This window comes from Terrapene carolina, unplaced genomic scaffold (genome assembly GCF_002925995.2).
Source record: "Terrapene carolina triunguis isolate 2854851 unplaced genomic scaffold, T_m_triunguis-2.0 Scaffold714, whole genome shotgun sequence".
In the NCBI taxonomy this organism is placed as follows: domain Eukaryota; kingdom Metazoa; phylum Chordata; order Testudines; family Emydidae; genus Terrapene; species Terrapene triunguis.
This window is the reverse complement of record NW_020665065.1, coordinates 9,335,243-9,344,848: the sequence shown is the minus strand read 5'-3', so window position 1 is coordinate 9,344,848 and position 9,606 is coordinate 9,335,243. Positions and strand designations below refer to the sequence as shown.

General features: G+C 47.1%; 1 protein-coding gene across 1 annotated transcript in view; it reads left to right on the top strand.

Annotated features, from left to right (window-relative positions):
* Positions 1 to 229: 229 nt before the first annotated feature.
* The window catches only part of SAMD11 (sterile alpha motif domain containing 11), a 218,006-nt gene continuing 208,629 nt past the window's right edge, over positions 230 to 9,606 (top strand). The window contains exon 1 of the mRNA XM_029913542.1: positions 230 to 280. The gene's annotated coding sequence lies outside the window, so the exon portion shown is untranslated. The remainder of the gene's footprint in view (positions 281 to 9,606) is intronic.

Genomic DNA, 9,606 nt, shown 5'->3' with positions numbered 1-9,606 from the left:
TATATTTACGATAATCTTTTGGTTCCAGTTCCAGACTCACCCACAGACAGAGCATCCCCTTTTGACCGGGCTCTTGGATACAGACTCCACATTTTTATTGTTCCCTGACTGTGTACTGATTAAATACGTTGGGGGGGGGTGTGTGTGTTATGAATGTGTGTGACAATTTAGTGCTCTTGCAAGGTGCTGAACCAAGCTCTTCTCTTTATCCGCAGAACAGGTAGAACAATGAGCAGTGCCCTGAGACTGACCTGCTGTGACCAGCTCCAGGGGTAAGAGGGTAAGTCAGTCTCCTTCCCCTTTCCATCCGTGGTCTCTCTGCTGAGAATATTAGCTGGAGCATCACTGGGTACTAACTGGCAAAAAAAAAAAGCCATTACTTTGATTTCCTGAAGGGTAGCAGTGTATGTATATTTTGTGGAAGGCCGCTCAACCCTTGAACTATATCTGTGCATGTAAAGTTGGTTCTGCAGTGTGCTGGATAGGGAGCTTCGCAGATGGAGGATGCAGAGAACAGATGAAGAGCGGGGCTGCCCCCTACACACTGCTCAGGTTCTGACTGATGGGACTGACTCTCCACTTGAGAGGATGGTTCAGTCTCCCTGGTTAAGACACAGGGCAAGCGAGACAGGAGAGTTGGGTTCTGTTCCTGGCTCTGCCGCTGACTCAGTGTGGGGATTGAGGCAAGTTTCCTCTTAGCGACTGGCTAAGATAATAGTACTTCCCTGCCCCACAGAGGGATTGTGCGGATTAATGTCTGTAAAGCACTTTGAGATCTTTGGATGAAAGTGGCTGCAAGGGCACTTTGCTTAGGGGAGAGGGATGAAAGCAACAAGGGGACCATTGGGATGGGTGACTGAACCCCCTGTCTTCCCCATGGGCCCCTTACCCTATCCCCTTTGGGGGAAGGTCTGGCAGAAGCAATGCAAGCTGGCCTTTGCGGGGTTTCCTGGGCCTCTGAATGCTCTCCTGTGGGTATTTCCATGGGAGGGTACTGTTGAGACACAATTTGTTAGCAGCACTTCTGTATTAATACATATCAGGCATCTGCACTTCATTAGTGCTACACATCAGGACAGGCCATCGGCACTTGTTAGTTAGCCCAGGCAGGGATCACATTATTCCCTGACGGGTGAAGTATGGCAGCATTGATAGGGCAATCAGACACACTCGGGGCCCAATCCTGAGACACCACTGCCCCTTACTGGCTTCAGGCTCCGCCCCTCTCCGGAATCAGGCTAGTTGGCTGTAACCATTTAACCCCAAACATTGGACTGAAAGAAAAGCATTTCTGGCTCACTTCTTTAGGGTTTTCTGTTCCCATGGCAGTTATTTGAAGGGCTCCTCTCTCAACGCACGGGGATAGTTTCATAGTTTCATAGTTTCATAGATTCTAGGACTGGAAGGGACCTCAAGAGGTCATCGAGTCCAGTCCCCTGCCCGCATGGCAGGACCAAATACTGTCTAGACCATCCCTGATAGACATTTATCTAACCTACTCTTAAATATCTCCAGAGATGGAGATTCCACAACCTCCCTAGGCAATTTATTCCAGTGTTTAACCACCCTGACAGTTAGGAACTTTTTCCTAATGTCCAACCTAGACCTCCCTTGCTGCAGTTTAAGCCCATTGCTTCTTGTTCTATCCTCAGAGGCTAAGGTGAACAAGTTTTCTCCCTCCTCCTTATGACACCCTTTTAGATACCTGAAAACTGCTATCATGTCCCCTCTCAGTCTTCTCTTTTCCAAACTAAACAAACCCAATTCTTTCAGCCTTGCTTCATAGGTCATGTTCTCAAGACCTTTAATCATTCTTGTTGCTCTTCTCTGGACCCTTTCCAATTTCTCCACATCTTTCTTGAAATGCGGTGCCCAGAACTGGACACAATACTCCAGCTGAGGCCTAACCAGAGCAGAGTAGAGCGGAAGAATGACTTCTCGTGTTTTGCTCACAACACACCTGTTAATACATCCCAGAATCACGTTTGCTTTTTTTGCAACAGCATCACACTGTTGACTCATATTTAGCTTGTGGTCCACTATAACCCCTAGATCCCTTTCTGCCGTACTCCTTCCTAGACAGTCTCTTCCCATTCTGTATGTGTGAAACTGATTTTTTCTTCCTAAGTGGAGCACTTTGCATTTGTCTTTGTTAAACTTCATCCTGTTTAACTCAGACCATTTCTCCAATTTGTCCAGATCATTTTGAATTATGACCCTGTCCTCCAAAGCAGTTGCAATCCCTCCCAGTTTGGTATCATCCGCAAACTTAATAATCGTACTTTCTATACCAATATCTAAGTCGTTAATGAAGATATTGAACAGAGCCGGTCCCAAAACAGACCCCTGCGGAACCCCACTCGTTATGCCTTTCCAGCAGGATTGGGAACCATTAATAACAACTCTCTGAGTACGGTTATCCAGCCAGTTATGCACCCACCTTATAGTAGCCCCATCTAAATTGTATTTGCCTAGTTTGTCGATAAGAATATCATGCGAGACCGTATCAAATGCCTTACTAAAGTCTAGGTATACCACATCCACAGCTTCTCCCTTATCCACAAGACTCGTTATCCTATCGAAGAAAGCTATCAGATTGGTTTGACATGATTTGTTCTTTACAAATCCATGCTGGCTGTTCCCTATCACCTTACCACCTTCCAAGTGTTTGCAGATGATTTCCTTAATTACTTGCTCCATTATCTTCCCTGGCACAGAAGTTAAACTAACTGGTCTGTAGTTTCCTGGGTTGTTTTTATTTCCCTTTTTATAGATGGGCACTATATTTGCCCTTTTCCAGTCTTCTGGAATCTCTCCCGTCTCCCATGATTTTCCAAAGATAATAGCTAGAGGCTCAGATACCTCCTCTATTAGCTCCTTGAGTATTCTAGGATGCATTTCATCAGGCCCTGGTGACTTGCAGGCATCTAACTTTTCTAAGTGATTTTTAACTTGTTCTTTTTTTATTTTATCTGGATAGATGGACTCCTAAAATATACAGCCAATTATACTAGCAGAATGTGTTAGATTTTATTCTGGTGCAAGTTACATGGTGGGGGGTAGGGAAGAAGAAGGAATGAACTCTGGAAGGAAACCCATAGCAACTAAAATATAAGTGTGAGGATTAGAAGTCCCCATAAATATACCTGACTTTGCCATCTCTGTTAATTAAATGCAAGTCATGAAACACGGGCACAGAGTACGTCAATGACGAGGTGCAGCTTTCAGAGACGGGAAGGAGAAGCAAGTGGGGGGGACCTGGTTCCGTGGCCCAGGGCTGAGATGCAGAGCGCAGCAGGAAGGGTTACAGCCAGGTGGGGAATTCAGTGCCAGCCCCTCCCAGCAGGGAACAGGGGACTCTGCAATCAGTTATTAATCCCTCCTGTTTCATTCTCTCTCTCTCGTCTTCCTGGGTTTAATTAACTGTCATGCCTTACTTCTCTGCTGCTTTCCCCTCCTTGTTTCACTGAGGTGGTAAGAGAGCAAGTGCTGATGCAAAGGCCCTGCTGTAGGAGGAAATGGGACCGGGAGACTAGCCCTGCCCCTGGTGCCCCAGCGCTCTGCTCCCAAGAAATGTGGCTTTCTCTGGGCCCTATGCCATGATTCATTCCCCCTCTGAGGATAGTGCCACAGGACTCAGCTCCCATGAGCTCCTGTGCCTATTCCCTTCAAGATGTCCAAGCAGGTCTTAGCTCCTGTGGGTGTGGGTGGTCGGTTTCCCCCCAGGTTTATGTGGCCCAGAGGGCCCATGTCTTGGAGACCATGATGAAGCACTGTGTTAATTGCATCCTCCTGTAAATAGCTGCCTCATTTTCTCTCTCTCCTGCTTCCTCAAGCACTTTTCATTCCTGTCTCTGAATTTCCTTGGTAATCTCCCTGGCATGTACTCCATCAGTACTCCTGTGGGGCTTCTGTACATAGGATATAAAGCCCATAGTTCAGCACTATCCATCTAATATCTTCTGACTGGTTTTAATCATAGCATTTTCCATTTAATTGGGAAGGCAGGCACACTTTGCATATTAATACCGCACAGCCTGTACCTCCTAAACATTACAAGCAAAAATGCCTGGGATGGGCTCTACAGTAACTTATCAGCCTCAGGACAATCCATGTGGCACAGTCTCAACGGGGCTGATTTTTCCCCTTCTGATTCCAGAAATGATAATAAACAGTGTTTGCATGCCCCCTTACTCAAATAATCTGTGCAGTCAGGTCTCTGTCTGTGTGTCCATTGTTTCCTTTGGATCATAACAGTGCAGGTCTTGTTGTCTATTCCGGACAGACAGACAGCAAGATATCACTCTCCCTTTAAATCTATTGGCTGTGTAGAGCCTTTTTCTTCTGTACACAGTCTCTCAATCCCATGAAAAATCCATTCTCTCTCTTTTTCTCAGGGATTTATATTGTTGCCCATCTCTGTAGCATCTGAGTACCTAACATGTAAAATCAATAACCAAAGCAAAGTCCCTAGTGGACTTCATGGCTCTTCTTCCTTGGGGTCAAAACTTAGGGTCAAAACTCTACTTGTTGTAGAGTTTTTTTTGGTTGGTTGGTTGGTTGGTTGGGTGAGGGGAAGCCTTGGTAGGGGTAGACAGTGGTGTCAGTGTTGTGAATGCCGTTCCTATGGGGAAAAAGGCTTTTTTAAAGAGGATGAATATACCCGGTACAAAGAGCTATTTGGTTAACATGTTCAAATGGCTTGGCTGTCAGGAAACAACTTCCAGGCAGCAATCTAACCCAACACACGCGTAGATGCCTCCTGCCTATGCATGGGGCTTGCTTTGTACATGACTTCCTGGCGGATAGTTATTGCGCTGCTGGTTTATTATTGGCATTACAAAAGTAACCACAGTGTGTGTTAGGTGCTGTCCAGAGAGAGTGCGAAGGAACAGTCCCTCCCCCAAAGAGCTCCTAGTGCCTTGAGATAGGCCCAGATCACAAAGTTCAGATCCTGACCTGTGTCCCAGCTTCTCTGAAGTTCAGGGCGTTTGGCTTGAAGGGGTCCCAGGTCAGCCCAGCTTGAAAGGAGCCTGAATGGCTGAATGTGGATTGGGATCGGAACATTTCCAATATCCAGTGGAGTTCAGTTCCAGAGCCTTGCCCGTCCCTGCATATAAGTCTTTCTATGGTACTTATATTGCCCTCATTGCTGTAGTATCTGAGTACCTCGCATTCTTTAATGTATTTATCATCACAACACCCTGATGAGGCAGGGCAGTGCTGTGCTATTATCTCCATGTTACCATTGGAGAACTGAGGCATAGGGAGGGGAAGATGGTGGCAGAGCAGGAAATTGAGCCTGGATCTCCCAGGTTCAAAGCCAGTGCCTTAACCACTGGACCATCCTTCCTCTCTGACTGGCTCCTTGATACTCCCATTAGACATGTTCCTAGAGAGAGAGGTGAGAGAAGAGGAAGTGGCATTAGATTGGAAACTCTCTGGGGCAGGGATTTTGTCTTCCCACGTGTCTGTGAGGCCCTTAGCACATATAAATAATAACAGCTAGGTAACCCTTTCACTCCTGGTTCCCCATTTCACCTGCTGTGCTGTCTTGCCCGCTTCCCTTTTATTCAAATTGATGGAGTGACAGGATGCACCTGGGGCATGCAGCAGCAGAGCAGGTGTGCCTCACCCAGGCAGACCTGGAAGGTTCAGCAGCTGTCAAACAGTGAATTTGATTTCTATAGCTTGGCTCCCAGCTACATGAAAGCACAGGGTGGCAGGGTATGGGAGGGGCCCAGAGGTGGTGCTGTCCGCCTGAAGGGTAGAGACGGAACATCACAGGTAGCGCTGTAGCAGTCACTGTGATTAGCTGATCTAGGAGTGAGGTTGATACGGTCCAACGGGTGTCCAGTCCTTGGCCTGGCCACTTAGCTGTCATTCAGTGCCTCATCTGTGAGGGGGAAGGATTGTTTAAAGGTGGTAAATTGGTGAACAAGGCCCTGCGTTGCTGAGTCTTGGCTTGTCTGGGGGCAGACTGTAGCAGGGCGCTGCAGGGCCCTCTCGGCTCCTGCCCCTGCTGTGCTGACAAAGTCACTCAGAGATCCTGGGGTTCAGTAGCCACTGGTGCCATTTATTTACAGGTTGTGCTCCCACCACCTTTTCACCATACACAGCTTGGGTTCTAGTGTCTGCACCCAGGAGGGAAGAGCTGCACTCACTCCTACCTGCCAAAACTCTACCCCCAGTTCCAAGCGTTCCCAACCTACCCCCACCCACCCAAGCCACCAAAGCCCTCCCACATGGCCTCCTTGACTAAAGGTCTCTCCGTTTGCTGGGACTACCTCCTCTACTGCTCTGAGACTGTTTGTGTTCATTTTGCCACAATTCTACAGTAGGAGTGGGCCTGGGCAGGGGGCGGTGTGGGAGGTGGAGGCAATAAACCCCTAGCATGGTAAGAAGTGAAATCTGTTCCGAGAGAAGCGCACATGTCAGCCTCCAAGCTCAGCTTGCCAATTTGGAGCACTTGCTGTCAGTTTCAGAGTCTGTAGATGAAGCTTTGAAACAATCTGCAAGCCAGTGGCCAGACGGAAAGATGGGGACTTAGACTACTGACCTGGATGATCAGAGAAAATGAATTAGCTGTCCTCTGGGAGTCGTTTGTGCATGTTACACTCCACCTCCACCCCACTGCAGTTTGTCATAGCCATTCCTTTGCACGTGAGGGCCCAGGACCAAGAATAACAGGGGGTGCTACAGCACAGGATTGAGGGTCATTTGAAGAGTCTGGGACTGAAATAGAAGAAGGTGCTTTAAGGTACGCTGGCAGAGCCGTGTGTGGGGAGCATGTCTGGCACTAGCCGGCACAGTAACTCACTCGCTTCCGTGAGCACTAAAAATGATATACAAGAATAGTTTTGAACAAAGAAAGGGAGCAGATGAGAAAGAACCTCTTTGGGACACACTAGCTGCACAAGCTGGATCCATCGTGGGGCTTGGATTCCCCATTTAATGAAACGGGCTAATGATCTCGTTGATTGCTCGGCTCTGACAAAACCGGCTGCACTTCACAGAAGTCTGTGACCTGTCCTCTATATAAATAGCAGCACTTTCATCATTTCCAAAGCCTGGTTATCTCTGGGCTGGATTGGTATTTATGCCCTGATCGCTGTGACCTGTTTGGTGGTATCACCTCCTACACTCTCCACCCACCATTATTGTTTTTTGCTTGAAGGCCTAATTGTGTTCATCTATCTATTGGTTCGGTTCTATTCTATTCTATTCAGCGGCTGGTTAGTACAGTCCAGTAGTTTGCAGTTACTCATATTCACTTTTTGTGACCTCTTGGGATTTACAGCGCGAATTCTATTTCTTTTTATGGGCAGAGGGAATTAAACAATGTTTTAATTATGAAAATCTGGTGAATATTTTATAATGATTGTGACATCAAGAAAGGGAGAGAATTTAGTAGAGCCAGGTATAGCATGAGGCAAGTGCCTTCCTTGTTGATCACTAATGCCTTCAGTCGTGACCTGCAGTGCCCCCTAAATCCCATAGGTGTGGTCACCTTTTGAGCAGACATCACCAGTCATGCACAGTTTGGGGAAGCTGATAACGATCCATTAGGGACTAATCAGAGATTCACTTTCATCTGAGATTTGAACCCAACTCTCTGGGTAAGAGACAAGTGTGTTAGCTGAACACAACACCTACAACTCCTGTTCTAGGGCTGGACCAAGAGGAAGAAGTGACAGCCAACAGTACTGTATCCAACAGTTGGACCAACAGCGCAGTATCCAATACCAGTATGACCAGCTCCAGATAGATAGGTAGAGTAGTTGATAGATATAGATACCGTAGAAGCTGAAAGCCCATGAAGTTTCAGGAGTTCTCTGAATGGTGGTGGATGGTCTGACGGTTGAGTTTAGATGCTGGGTTTCCCAGGGCAGGCAGGTGGGCCTGGTCCTTCTGTTCACTGTACTGTTTGCCAAGAGGTATATTTGCATCTTACTGTGTGTGCAATAAAATAGTCCTCAGGGTTATTCTAAAGCAGTCGTTCTCAACCTATTTACCATTGCGGGCCGCACATACAGCTGTCTATGTGTTATGTGAGCCACATCCACACAATATATATATACCATCTGTATGGCCCTGAGGATGTCACATGGGCCACAGCTGTGTGCTGATTGGGTGGCAAGCAGCCCGTGGGCTGCGGATGGAGAACCACTGCTCTAGGGGATAGATAACAAGCTAATAGGTACCTGAGTTAAATGTTTAAAAGCACCTAAATAACTTTGATGATGTTACTCCTTATAAATTCCAGAGGTAGCGGTTTCTCAGGGAATAAGACTGCACTAATGGTGTGGCTGCATCCCAGGGCTTGCTGGGCTAGAAATCTGGAGCTTTCATCTGAAGCTTGTGGGCCTGATTCCCAATACCTGTGGGGGAGAGAGTTGGCCGTATGCTTGTCACCAGCAGCAGGCAGAGTGTACACACACCATGTCTTCAACACTGAAAAGCATCTGTTTGATGCATCGCAGTGGAAACAAGAGAATAATGTTCCTGGCACTCAACACCGAGCAGGAATACAGAATGGAGGATGAATCTAAACAGCAGCTGCTTTTTTTAGGGGCTCTGGTTTGCACTGCCTCTTTCAGAGAGCTCATAGATTTTTGGACTGTGTGACCTAATGAACGTTGACCCATGGTGGTGAGCTTTAGAGGGGCCTCAGATGAATGTTATCCACAGGGGTCCTGTGTATGTTCAGTGTGTTCAGATTGCATAAATATTGGGGAGAAAGTGCCATGTGGCAAATGGAGCAGGGAACGGGATGTCAGGACTCCTGGGTTCTACTCCCATCTCTGCCACTGTCTAGCTGTACAGCCTTAGGCGATTCACTCTTCCTCATGTTATCAGTCTGTAAGACGGGGGATAATCATACTTCTCTTCCTCCATCACAGGGTTGTTTTGAGGTTTAATTAACTAAGGCTTACACGGAAGTAAGAGCGCTTCGCAGGAAAGTTGCTTTAGGAGTTGTTATTATTTGTATTATCGTAGTGCCTAGAAGTGCAAAGTTTATTATTTTTAAGGAGGGGAGGGGAATAAAGGAGGAGAGGCTGAGGAAACTGGGCTTGTTTAGTCTGCAGAAGAGAAGAGTGAGGGGGAGATTTGATAGCAGCCTTCAACTATGTGAAGGGGGGTTCCAAAGAGGATGAAGCTTGGCTGTTCTCTGTGGGGGCAGATGACAGAACAAGGAGCAATGGTCTCAAGTTGCAGTGAGGGAAGTCTAGGTTGGATATTAGGAAACACTATTTCACTAGGAGGGTGGTGAAGCACTGGAATGGGTTACCTAGGGAGGTGGTGGAATCTCCATCCTTAGAGGTTTTTAAGGTCAGGCTTGACAAAGTCCTGGCTGGGATGATTTAGTTGGTGTTGGTCCTGCTTTGAGCAGGGGGTTGGACTAGATGACCTCCTGAGGTCTCTTCCAACTCTATTCTTCTATGATTCTAAGATACATAATTGAGGTTCTCCAGCTAAACAATTCGGCTTATGAGGGGCCATGGGATGTTTCACTCATGGCCTCCTCTGAAAGACCAGAAGGGGGGTCCAAGTATTCAGAGTCACTAAAGGTCGGTGGAGCTGTTGTTTTTAGAACAGGCTATG